Source organism: Bubalus bubalis, chromosome 7, assembly GCF_019923935.1.
Source record: "Bubalus bubalis isolate 160015118507 breed Murrah chromosome 7, NDDB_SH_1, whole genome shotgun sequence".
Lineage (NCBI taxonomy): Eukaryota > Metazoa > Chordata > Mammalia > Artiodactyla > Bovidae > Bubalus > Bubalus bubalis.
In genome coordinates this window covers 49,738,807-49,752,880 of record NC_059163.1, presented here as the reverse complement: position 1 = coordinate 49,752,880, position 14,074 = coordinate 49,738,807, and positions in this window count along the sequence as shown.

Here is a 14,074-nt window from a genome sequence, read left to right as displayed (position 1 = left end):
CAAGAAATAAGGGAGGCAGAAGGAAGCTGTGGGCAGTGTCATAATGGGCTTCATTCATTTCCATTCAGAGTAAGAATGCAAATGGCCATTTGAGGTCCTAGAACAGACTCCGACAAAAATGAAAAGGCCGTGGCCTTTGAAATGAAATTTAAACCAAGCAGATTGTAAACACAAAAACTGAGGTAGCAGCAATCAATGTACATATAATGGATGCATTCACAGAGCAGGGCAAACTGGATGATGCTGTTATCAGTTATACAAGTAACTCATATCCTATATGTGATAAGTAAAAAAATATGCAGTAACTATTTAAATAGCAATGACATTCAATGAAGAACAAGGTAATTAAAAATTCATATGAACATTCTATTTGACTTATGATATTTGGGAAATAAATTAAAAGCAACTTCATAGTTAACTGACTATAGGGACAATATAATTCAAACTTACAAGATACAAAGGAAAGGATTTGGAATCATAAAATTTCTTGCCATGCGTCACCAAGGGACAAAATGATAAATCATAATAATTATTATAAACTAAAACATTACCCCTTTGTAAAAAGGGAGGGGGAAAAAACCTCTGATGACATTGCCCTTTACATCCTGAGTACGTTTCTTATTTCTGCGGTTGGAAAAAAAGTCAGAATGAGAGAAAATCTGAATAAGTGAAGTGAAAGTTACTCAGTCGTGTCTGACTCTTTGCGACCCCATGGACTATACGGTACATGGAATTCTCCAGGCCAGAATACTGGAGTGGACAGCCTTTCCCTTCTCCAGGGGATCTTCCTGACTCAGGGATTGAACTGGGATCTACTGCATTGCAGGCAGATTCTTTACCAACTGAGATATGAGGGAACCTCCAGAGAAAACCTAGCAAAGGCAATGATCTCAGGATGGAGAGGTAATTGATATAATTGCCAAACAAGCTTAGCACAAGGCCCACAGGATGTATAAGGTAGATTTTTACAGCAGAAATGGATGGCTGCTCACCAAAACTTGGTTTCTTTCCTTTCTGGGCTCATAGCTAGACAGCATTTTCCAGACTCCTTTATAGTTAGCAGTGATCAACCCTACCCCCACCCTGCCATGGTGGGGAGCAGGTTAAATCTGTTGGAAATTCACCCAAAACTCCAAGACAAGAATCAGTTCAGTTGCTCAGCCGTGTCTGACTCTTTGCAACCCCATGAATCGCAGCACACCAGGCCTCCCTGTCCATTACCAACTCCCAGAGTTTACCCAAACTCATGTCCATCAAGTTGGTGATGCCATCCAGCCATCTCATCCTCTGTCGTCCCCTTCTCCTCCTGCCCCCAATCCCTAACAGCATCAGGGTCTTTTCCAATGAGTCAACTCTTCACATGAGGTGGCCAAAGTATTGGAGTTTCAGCTTCAGCATCAGTCCTTCCAATGAACACCCAGGACTGATCTCCTTTAGGATGGACTGGTTGGATCTCCTTGCAGTCCAAGGGACTCTCAAGAGTCTTTTCCAACACCACAGTTCAAAAGCATCAATTCTTCAGCGCTCAGCTTTCTTCACAGTCCAACTCTCACATCCATACGTGACCACTGGAAAAACCATAGCCTTGACTAGATGGACCTTTGTTGGCAAAGTAATGTCTCTGCTTTTTTAATATGTTATCTAGATTGGTCATAACTTTACTTCCAAGGAGTAAGTGTCTTTGAATTTCATGGCTGCAGTCACCATCTGCAGTGATTTTGGAGCCCCCAAAAACAAAGTCTGACACTGTTTCCACTGTTTCCCCATCTATTTCCCATGAAGTAATGGGACCAGATGCCATGATCTTTGTTTTCTGAATATTGAGCTTTAAGCCAACTTTTTCACTCTTATCTTTCACTTTCATCAAGAGGCTTTTGAGTTCCTCTTCACTTTCTGCCATAAGGATAACAAGACAGTTAAAGGAGGAGGCTGGGCCCTGCCCAGACACCGTATTTCTCATTCTTGAAGTCAGGAGACCTCCCTGACCGCACGTGTGTAGAAGGCTCCTTAGCGGTCAAAGGGGAATGATGCTAATACAAGGCTACCCATAGACCTTTGTGGTAGAATCCATCTTGGCTAAGAGATGTGTGCACACACATGGGAGGATCCTGAGACATGCCAGTTACGGCCTATGAATTGGGCAAATCAAAAGGATTGGCCTTGGGCTTCCCTGGTGATCCAGTGGTTAAGAATCCACCTTACTATGTAGGGGGCATTTTGGGTTCTTCTGCTGTCTAGTCTCTCACCTCACTCTATGCCCAGAAATCTACTATGAGAATTTCTCTGCCTCCTGACCTGGGCCTCAAGCCTTGAACCCCATGTCATCTTCCCTAGTGCCCGTAAGAAACATTCATGTTTAATGGTCCATTTTCAAGAATAAGCGCTAACCTAAGAATGAGGAACTATTAATAACTAGCTTGAATAATGACATTGCTGTTGTAGCAACCATAGGAGTTACAAAACTGGAAAGTCTGGGCAAACAAAGGGAAGGTGGGATAACTAGGGTTTTGGGCAGGCTCATTCGATCGGTGAATTCAAAGCATAAGAACAGGAATAACTGCATGGGAAAGAGGAAGACAAGATGTCAGTGAGGGGCCAGCCCATAACGAGGAAGGGAATAAGCTTAGGCAACCTCTGGGAAGACTGTTCACCCCCTAGTACTCAGCCAATGAGGAACTGGGGCGGGGAGGGGGCAGGACTTGCATGCTAGAGAATAAATCGCTTCCTGTTACTGGCCTGGGTGTGCCTGCTCACCAGACACCCGATCTGACAAGACAGTCATTAAAAGTCTTGCTTTCACTATGTTTTGTGTGTCCAAGTCCATCCTTTGGTTTTGGGCTAGCAAGCATGTTTCTCATATGCCTAGCTCCAAGTTTTCCAAGGGTTCCTCTTTGCATCTATCGGATCCCCTTCACTCCAAGCCTTGGCAGCCTCCACATTGCTATAGACAGCCTACGGGGCTGGCAGCTAAGCAGAAGCCCAAATTATAAATTTGTGGATGCTGTCTCAAGAAATACACTCCAGCATAAACTGGAGAGCATAAGCTCTACAGACAAGGGATTCCTCTTCAGGAAAGTCCTGGAAACAGATCTGGACTGGTTCAAAAACACTTCTCTGGCTGTGCTGGGGCAGGCACCTAGCACGGTGCAAGGTCACAGGAGGGTGTAAGATGTCTGATCAGAAATCAGCTGGCACATAGAGGATGCTTGCTTGCAACCCAATCGGGTTTGAAGGGAATTTGGGGGACACCCTAAACTCTTCAGGTTTCCTGGTCAATCTTCCTAGGATTCCATTTTAGGAGTGCTCTCTTGTTATGGGTTGCAGAATACTACATGGGAAAATCCCCTTCTAAGCCAGAAGAAACACCTCTGGAGTGTATCCTTAAGAACTGGAAATTCTTTGAAATCAAAGGATTAAGAAGCGAGAAACTTCAGTTCTACTACAGCAGTGCCTAACCTTTGTATAATTTGGGGAGCAAAGAAAAATGATCTGAATATGAGTTTCTAAAGTATAATGCCGTTCTGCAACTGGATCTTTAATGCTGCAGGATGGGAAAGTGGAGTGAGATTCCCTATGTTCAGGCCTTCGTGCTCCTTTACCAAAATCCTACCCTATACGGCTCTTGTCATTTAAAACCTGGACAACCAGAAGACTCTCCCGACATTTTGGATGATCCCCTTCTAAGCTCTCCTGTCTCTCAGCAGGGCAACCGAGCTCTCCCTGCCCCTGACAGTATTCCTACCTCTCCATAGCCACCTACTTCTCCAGAGCCACCTACTTCTCCTGGCCCCTCTGACCAATTCCAAACTCCACCTCCCCATGTCCCTCAAACTCCATCTCCCCTGTCTTTCCTTACCCTCTGTTACCTCAAGAAACAAAGACTAGTCCTTCTGGGGTAACATGCAGTGGAGCTTCCTATCACCTAGGACCAGAGAAATTGTACTGTCTTAGGGAAGTGGCAAATGGTGAAGGGACAGTCAGAATACTTGTGCCCTTCTCTTTAACCGAGTTAGCCCAGTGCAAACAGGAACTGGGTATATTTTCTGAAGACCCTAGTAAATTTGTTGAAGGGTTTCATGCCCTCATTCTGGTCTATGATTAACTTGGAAGGATGTGCAAAGAGTTCTATCTACCTGCTATACTCCTGAGGAAAACAGAAAGTCTGGATAGTAGCTCAGGGGCGTGCTGACCAGCTTGCCGGAAATCAACCTGAGCACGATGCTATGAGTGGAGATGCAGTCTCAAATCAGGAACCCTCTTGGAATTATAATTCCCAGAAGCACATGATCCAATTAGAAGGGATGAGAAAGTATATCAAAAAGTCAGTTAATTAGGAAAAAGGTTAAGGAGTAACCCAGGAAGAAAAGGGAAATCCAGTCCTTCTTCACGGGCGGCTTATGGAGACATTTAGGAAACATACCAGTAAAGATCCCTTCAACTCTGAAGGTCAGTCCCTGCTGGGACAGCAATGCCAGTCTGCCCCTGATATTAGACGGAAACTCCTGAAGTTGCAATTTGGCTCACAAACGCCCATGCCCCACTCCTAGATGTGGCCTTTGGGTATTTAATAATAAAGACCAAGCTCAGGAGAGGAGAGGACCCAGTGTGGGAAAAGACAGGCCAGGGCTCATGTATAACTGACAGCTGTTGCTGTCAGTCATGCCTGTGTCCTCAGGCCAACCCAAGGGGTCCAAGAAAGTCCAACTATCCATCTGGAGGTAAGACCAACAAGGAGCAACATTACAAACGCAAGTCAACTGGCCACTGGGCCTGGATTGCCAGAAAGAGCCCCCAGACCATGCCCAACTTGCAAACAAAGAGTTCATTGGAAGAGGGACTGCCCTCAGTCCTGTAGGAGAAGGGGCTGCTGCTCCTGAGATGGCCATGCTGGACGACTGAGGTGGCCTGGGGATTCTGGTGGGTACTACCCACCCGCCAGTGAGAAGTCAATCTCCATCAAGGAGCCTTGGGTAGTCCTTGACGTGACAGAAAATCAATTTCTTAATTGATGTGGGAACCACTGACTCTGTCTTAATTTCTCATGTTGGACCTCTCTTCTCCAAAAGCTGCACTGTGACTGTTGTCAGTGGAAAGCTTTGCACCCATTATTTCACTGGGCCTCTCATTGGCCAATTGGAGCAATGGTTGATTTCACACGCCTTTCTAGCTATACCTCAGTGTCATACCCCTATCCTTGGGAGGGACCTTCTGAGCTCCCTTGGGGTCCGTTAGGAGGCCATTGAGAAGCCCCTTATTTTGACTCTAAGACAGACCAGCCATAAGGTCAATTCTATTCCCAGCTATATCCTACAGGCAGTAGACTTTTCAGTATGGGACTGCCTGGAAGGGCCATAAATGCCCAACCTCTAAGGATGAACCTTTAGGCCAGAAACTGCCTATACTAACAAGGGACAATATCCTATAAAGTTGGAAGTGAAGAAGGGTTTACAACCTCTCGTGGATAAAATTCTAAAGCATGGCCTCTTGGTGCCCTGCCAGTCTCTGTGCAACACTCCTATTCTTCCAATTGTTAAGCCAAAGGGGGAATATAGGGTGGTCCAAGACCTGAGAGCAGTGGTCCCTATACATCTCCTCCTGTCCAATCACAACATACTAACCCAAATCCCTGAGGACACGACTAGAGTAAGGGTAAGGAGTCTAGTAGTGTCCTCAGGAATTTGGGTTAATACGTTATGATTGGCCAGGAGGGGACGTAAAGGGACCACTTTATTTTCCTGGGCTCCAAAATCACTGCATATGGTGATTGCAGCCATGAAATTAAAAGACGCTTGCTCCTTGGAAGAAAAGCTATGACCAACCTAGACAGCATATTAAAAAGTAGAAACATTACTTTGCCAACAAAGGTCCATCTAGTCAAAGCTACGGTTTTTCCACTAGTCATGTATGGATGTGAGAGTGGGACCATAAAGAAAGCTGAGCACTAAAGAATTGATGCTTTTGAATTGTGGTGTTGGAGGAGACTCATGAGAGTCCCTTGGACTGCAGGGAGATCCAACCAGTCAACCCTAAAGGAAATCAGTCCTGAATATTCACTGGAAGGACTGATGCTGAAGCTCCAGTAACTTTGGCCGCCCGATGTGAAGAACTGACTCATTGGAAAAGACCCTGATGCTGGGAAAGATTGAAGGCAGGAGGAGAAGGGGATGACAGAAGATAAGATGTTTGGATGGCATCACTGACTTGATGGACATGAATTTGAGCAGGCTCTGGGAGTTGGTGATGGACAGGGAAGCCTGGCGTGCAGCAGTCCATGGGACTGCAGAGTCAGACATGACCGAGTGACTGAACTGAACTGAGGACACTAAATGGGTTATTGTACTAAATCTCTTTTGCCTTCTTTTGCATCTGAGTTCATTCCTCATCACACTATATGCTTGCCTTCGAGTAGACTAGGTCTGACTCAGTCTGGAGTTCCTCAGCCTATAGGATACTTTTCCAAGCAAACTCCACAGCCTGAGGTTGGCCTGACTGCCTCCAGGCAGTAGCTACTACTGCTTTATTGGTAGAAGAAGCTAATAAGCTTACCTTTGGACAGCTGCTGGAAGTCCAGACCCCTCATTGAGCACAAGAAATTCTAAGATAAAAGGCCACCGCTGGTCACTGGAGGCCACTCTTATCAAGTACCAGGCTTTGCTCCTTGACTCCCCAGAGTTAATCCTCAAAACTTGCCACACTTTTAAGTCTGCTACCTTAATGCCTGACGAAAGCCCAGAGTTAACACATTCTTGCCTTGAAACCCTTGGCCAGATCTATGCCTGTAGTTCTGACCTCACAGACCAGGCCATAGAAAACCCTGAGGAAAAACGGTTTACGGATGGCAGTAGTTTTGTTAGAGACAGAGTCAAGAGGGCAGGGGATTGCTATTGTGAGTGCTCATAGCGTCATAGCAGCAAAACCTGTGCTACCTAACACCTCGGCCCAAAAGGCTGAACGAGCTCTAACTTGAGCCTGAATCTTAGGGGAAGGAAAGATTGTAAATACACACACAGGCGCAGAATATGCCTTCCTTGTTTTACATGCCCTCGCAGCTATCTGGGAAGAGAGAGGACTTCTAACTGCCAGAAACTCCTCTACAAAATATGGGCTGAGATTTTACATCTCATCAGATCAGATCAGATCAGTCGCTCAGTCGTGTCCGACTCTTTGTGACCCCATGAATCACAGCACGCCAGGCCTCCCTGTCCATCACCAACTCCTGGAGTTCACTCAGACTCATGTCCATCGAGTCAGTGATGCCATCCAGCCATCTCTTCCTCTGTCGTCCCCTTCTCCTCCTGCCCCCAATCCCTCCCAGCATCAGAGTCTTTTCCAATGAGTCAACTCTTTGCATGAGGTGGCCAAAGTACTGGAGTTTCAGCTTTAGCATCATTCCTTCCAAAGAAATCCCAGGGCTGATCTCCTTCAAAATGGACTGGTTGGATCTCCTTGCAGTCCAAGGGACTCTCAAGAGTCTTCTCCAACACCACAGTTCAAAAGCATCAATTCTTCGGTGCTCAGCCTTCTTCACAGTCCAACTCTCACATCCATACCTGACCACAGGAAAAACCATAGCCTTGACTAGATGGACCTTTGTTGGCAAAGTAATGTCTCTGCTTTTGAATATGCTATCTAGGTTGGTCATATCTTTCCTTCCAAGGAGTAAGCATCTTTTAATTTCATGGCTGCAGTCACCATCTGCAGTGATTTTGGAGCCCAGAAAAATAAAGTCTGACACTCTTTCCACTGTTTCCCTATCTATTTACCACGAAGTGGTGGGACCGGATGCCATGATCTTCGTTTTCTGAATGTTGAGCATTAAGCCAACTTTTTCACTCTCCACTTTCACTTTCATCAAGAGGCTTTTTAGTTCCTCTTCACTTTCTGCCGTAAGGGTGGTGTCATCTGCATATCTGAGGTTATTGAGATTTCTCCCGGCAATCTTGATTCCAGTTTGTGTTTCTTCCAGTCCAGCGTTTCTCATGATGTACTCTGCATATAAGTTAAGTAAACAGGGTGACAATATACAGCCTTGATGAACTCCTTTTCCTATTTGGAACCAGTCTGTTGTTCCATGTCCAGTTCTAACTGTTGCTTCCTGACCTGCATACAAATTTCTCAAGAGGCAGATCAGGTGGTCTGGTATTCCCATCTCTTGAAGAATTTTCCACAGTTGATTGTACTCCACACAGTCAAAGGCTTTGGCATAGTCAATAAAGCAGAAATAGATGTTTTTCTGGAACTCTCTTGCTTTTTCCATGATCCAGCAGATGTTGGCAATTTGATCTCTGGTTCCTCTGCCTTTTCTAAAACCAGCTTGAACATCAGGAAGTTCACAGTTCACATATTGCTGAAGCCTGGCTTGGAGAATTTTGAGCATTACTTTACTAGCATGTGAGATGAGTGCAATTGTGCAGTAATTTGAGCATTCTTTGGCATTGCCTTTCTTTGGGATTGGAATGAAAACTGACCTTTTCCAGTCCTGTGGCCACTGCTGAGTTTTCCAAATTTGCTGGCATATTGAGTGCAGCACTTTCACAGCATCATCTTTCAGGATTTGGAATAGCTCAACTGGAATTCCATCACCTCCACTAGCTTTGTTCGTAGTGATGCTTTCTAAGGCCCACTTGACTTCACATTCCAGGATGTCTGGCTCTAGGTCAGTGATCACACCATTGTGATTATCTGGGTCGTGAAGATCTTTTTTGTACAGTTCTTCTGTGTATTCTTGCCATCTCTTCTTAATATCTTCTGCTTCTGTTAGGTCCATACCATTTCTGTCCTTTATCGAGCTCATCTTTGCATGAAATGTTCCTTTGGTATCTCTGATTTTCTTGAAGAGATCCCTAGTCTTTCCCATTCTGTTGTTTTCCTCTATTTCTTTGCATTGATCGCTGAAGAAGGCTTTCTTATCTCTTCTTGCTATTCTTTGGAACTCTGCATTCAGATGCTTATAACTTTCCTTTTCTCCTTTGCTTTTCGCTTCTCTTCTTTTCACAGCTATTTGTAAGGCCTCCCACGACAGCCATTTTGCTTTTTTGCATTTCTTTTCCATGGGGATGGTCTTGATCCCTGTCTCCTGTACAATGTCACGAACCTCATTCCATAGTTCATCAGGCACTCTATCTATCAGATCTAGGCCCTTAAATCTATTTCTCACTTCCACTGTATAATCATAAGGGATTTGATTTCAGTCATACCTGAATGGTCTAGTGGTTTTCCCTACTTTCTTCAATTTAAGTCTGAATTGGGCAATAAGGAGTTCATGGTCTGAGCCACAGTCAGCTCCTGGTCTTGTTTTTGCTGACTGTATAGAGCTTCTCCATCTTTGGCTGCAAAGAATATAATCAATCTGATTTCGGTGTTGACCCTCTGGTGATGTCCATGTGTAGAGTCTTCTCTTGTGTTGTTGGAAGAGGGTGTTTGTTATGACCAGTGCATTTTCTTGGCAAAACTCTATTAGTCTTTGCCCTGCTTCATTCCATATTCCAAGGCCAAATTTGCCTGTTACTCCCGGTGTTTCTTGACTTCCTACTTTTGCATTCCAGTCCCCTATAATGAAAAGGACATCTTAAGCATTCAAAAACCAAAATAGGTGGCAGTCACTCACTTCCACAGGCACCAAAGAAATTCTCAAATTTCCTAAGGAAACAGCAGGGCAGATTCGGAAGCAAAGAGAATTACCCTGATGCCCATCAGCAAAATGGCTCTAATTCCATCCCTTACGCCTTCTAACTTAGTTATAACCAGGTACTGGGATTCCAAATAGGAAAAGGAGTACGTCAAGGCTGTATATTGTCACCCGGCTTATTTAACTTATATGCAGAGTACATCATGAGAAACGCTCTGGAAGAAGCACAAGCTGGAATTAAGATTGCTGGGAGAAATCTCAATAACCTCAGATATGCAGATGACACCACCCTTATGGCAGAAAGTGAAGAGGAACTCAAAAGCCTCGTGATGAAAGTGAAAGTGGAGAGTGAAAAAGTTGGCTTAATGCTCAACATTCAGAAAACGAAGATCATGGCATCTGGTCCCATCACTTCATGGAAAATAGATGGGGAAACAGTCTCAGACTTTATTTTTCTGGGCTCCAAAATCACTGCAGATGGTGACTGCAGCCATGAAATTAAAAGATGCTTACTCCTTGGAAGGAAAGTTATGATCAACCTAGATAGCATATTCAAAAGCAGAGACATTACTTTGCCAACAAAGTCCATCTAGTCAAGGTTATGGTTTTTCCAGTGGTCATGTATGGATGTGAGAGTTGGACTGTGAAGAAAGCTGAGTGCTGAAGAATTGATGCTTTTGAACTATGGTGTTGGAGAAGACTCTTGAGAGTCCCTTGGACTTCAAGGAGATCCAACCAGTCCATTCTAAAGGACATCAGTCCTGGGTGTTCTTTGGAAGGAATGATGCTAAAGCTGAAACTCCAGTACTTTGGCCACCTCATGCAAAGAGTTGACTCACTGGAAAAGACTCTGATGCTGGGAGGGATTGGGGGCAGGAGGAGAAGGGGATGACAGAGGATGAGATGGCTGGATGGCATCACTGACTTGATGGACATGAGTTTGGGTAAACTCTGGGAGTTGGTGATGGATAGGGAGGCCTGGTGTGCTGCAATTCATGGGGTGGCAAAGAGTCGGACACGACTGAGAGACTGAACTGAACTGAACTGACTCAGATTCTAAAGAGAACTGGGCACGAGACAGAGGGAAAACTATGGAAAGAGATGGGTGGCACACAGATCAGAAATTGCTCATCTCTCTTTGACAAGTAGAAAATTATAAAAGAGCCACATTACTGTATCTGGGGAGAGATACAATGTCTATGATTATTTTCCAACTTTTTACAGGGAAAGGGCTCCTGGAGACAAAAGAGTTACTCAAGCCTGTGCCCTTTGAGCCACCCATAATCCAGGAGGCAATCAGCTTCTTCCTCTTGCTAGTCTTGTCTCGTGATATGGGGTGTACCCAGGAGAAGACTGGCAAATAGATTTCACTCAGATGCTCTCTTTCCAGGGCTTCAACTACTTATTAGTCTTTATAGATACCTTGCGGGGCTTCCTCGTAGCTCAGTCTGTAAAAAGTCTGCCTGCAATGCAGCAGACCTGGGTTCGATTCCTGGGTTGGGAAGATCCCCTGGAGAAGGAAGTGGCAACCCACTCCGGTATTCTTGCCTGGAGAATCCCATGGACAGAAGAGCCTTGCAGGCTACAGGCTATGGGGTTGCAAGAGTCGGACACGACTGAGTGACTAAGCACAACATAGATACCTTTACTAGATAGATAGAGGCCGTACCCACTAGAACAGAGAAGGCAGCTGAAGTGACTAATTCACCGTTAAAGGAAATTATTCCTAGATTCAGATTGCCCCGTCACCTTCAGAGTGACCAATGGACCTTCGTTGGTAGCAAAGGTCATGCAACAGCTTTTGCAGGTTTTAGGAATTAAATACCACCTCCATCCATTCTGGAGACCTCAGTCCTCAGGAAAAGTGGAACAGGATAATCATACTCTAAAGAAAATTTGGGTAAAAACTCTGTCAGGAAATGTCAGAGTCAGGGTATCGCCTGCTGCCAATAGTCATCTTAAGGGTCAGGGCAACTCCTAAAACAACTACTAAGCTAAGCCCTTTTGAAATGACATACAGAAGGCCATTCCTTACTCCGGACATGCTAACTGACCCAGAAACCCAGGCTCATCTTGAGTACATTATGAATCTGGGCCAGGTCCAGAAGGCTATACAAGAATATGGCAACAGAGTGCAGCCTGCTCCAGATGACAGTCCCAGCTACCCTGTTGTAAAATGTGGAGACTGGGTACTTTCAGAGACTTGGATGTATGAGTACCCTGGCAACCAGCTACTCCCCAAATGGAAGGGTCCTTACCAAGTCTTGCTGAGCACTTCTACAGCAGTCAAACTCCAGAGGGTCATCAGCTGGGTTCATCTGTCCAGGATTGAACCTGTCCTTAGTGATAGGTTACTGGAATCCGAAGAACCACATTCCAGCCACCCCTGTGAATCCACCTCTTCCTCTAAGTCTCCCCAGGATCCAGAAGACCAGAACAGCCTGAAAATTCTAGGTGGATGGTTGAGCCACTAGAAGACCTGAGGCTACTACTCAAAAAGAAAATAAACACTTCTTAAACTCTAGGCTTCTCTTGTGGCTCAGCTGGTAAAGAATCTGCCTGCAATGCAGGATACCTGAGTTCGATTCTTGGGTTGGGAAGATCCCCTGGAGAGGGAAAAGGCTACCCGCTCCAGTATTCTGGCCTGAAGAATTCCATAGACTGTATAGTCCATGGGGTCACATGACTGAGTGACTTTCACTTTGTACTAAAAAAACTAAAACAGACTCTAGGCTAAGTACAGGCTAAGTACCCATAGTTACTGTCTTCATTTTGCCTGCTGGTACTCCAATCCACCTTCCACTTCCTCTCTAATCCACATACAGAGTAACTGATAGGCTCTGGTAAATTCAGATAAGTATTGTTTTCTCTGCTCTCACTCTTGCTCTCGGAATTCACTGAACTTTTCTGCCCATGCTGGGTGATTTAAATATGACCCTGACTGGTGCTACTAGGAAGCTACTAATTGCCTTAGCTTTTCTATGTGTATCTCCTTTATCTATAGGCTGGACAGAAAACTCTCTGGTTCACATTGCACAAACTCTTGCTTCCTTTACTGCGTTGACAGAATGCTGGATTTGTTTACCCAGAGCAAAGTTCATCATGGGCCGTGGTGATCCCTTTATCCATCTTATAAAGAATTTTAGCCAAATTCCTGATGGAAATGGTCTTCTACTAGAGACCCAAGTCTCAAAACAGTAATGTACAGGGTCAGAATTGTTCATTTTCCTACTGAAGAAAATTCTAATATCTCTTGCCTAACCCAGCCCTCCCAGAAGGAGACTTGGGACCAACAGGTTCAGAGCTTCCATTTTGGAAATAGAGAAAGATATGCTGACCTTGTACAACCAGATTCCTACCCTTGCTTGAGCCTCTGATTATAACAGTCTTACTGATCTTTGGCCCTTGCTTCTCTAATCTAATCATTTAGTTTGTTTTCTCTAGAGCATCACTGGACAATGGTGCTATGCAGGGACTCCCCACAGCAGATCCTGCTGAAACCACAACAGAAGTCACACTGGGGCCCATTTAATAAGACAGAGTGAGAGCTCCATGACCCCAACCAGGTGAGATCTACAAGCCTCTATCTAGCCTGAAGAAGTTACAGAAGACAGACCTTCACTCTTCATTTTCCCAATAAAGTTTTTTTTTTGGTTTACATCTCTCAGCGGGGATTTGAGACAGGAAGTAGATGGGTACCCCCAGGGTAAAGTGATTGGAGATTCACTCTCTAAGGACCAAAACTCCAAAATAAGAATAGCAGGACAAATAAGAGAGGAGACTGGGCCCTGCCCAGACCATATATTTCTCATTCTTGAAGTGAGGAGACCTCCCCAACCATACATGTGCAGAAAGGCTGCTTGGAGGTCAAATGGGTGTGATGCTAACTAAGGCCAGGCCACCCATAGGCCTTTGAGATAGAATCCATCTTGGCTAAGAGATGCATGTACACATGGGAGGATCCTGAAATATACTGAATATGGACCGTGAACCAGATAAATAATAATTGGCTCAAGGGAACCTGGAAGAAATGCCCCATATAAGTGATTTAAACTGCCACGTGAGTATAGCTCACAGAGTCTTCCTCTGAGTCTGCCTGAGTGTCTATCCATATATACTGTACTCTTTTTCCTCCTAATAAACAAAACTTGTTTCACTACTTTCTGTCTTTAGGGGAATCATTTCTGCAAAGCTGGAGGGCCAGGGCCCTTGTCACTGACCACTGGTTTAGTGGCTAAAATTTGGTGCTCTTTCCACCATGACCCAGCCTCAATTCCTGACTGGGAACCCAAGTCTTGCTTCAGGGCATTGCTGGCTGAGGTCACCTGAGATCAAAATTATTAAAGATTGAAAAAAAAAAAAACACCCAAAAAACACTAAGACAAAAATTGAGCTTTGAGTGGAAGAGAAAATATTTTGCATCCTTAGTAGAAGCAAAGTTTTTCC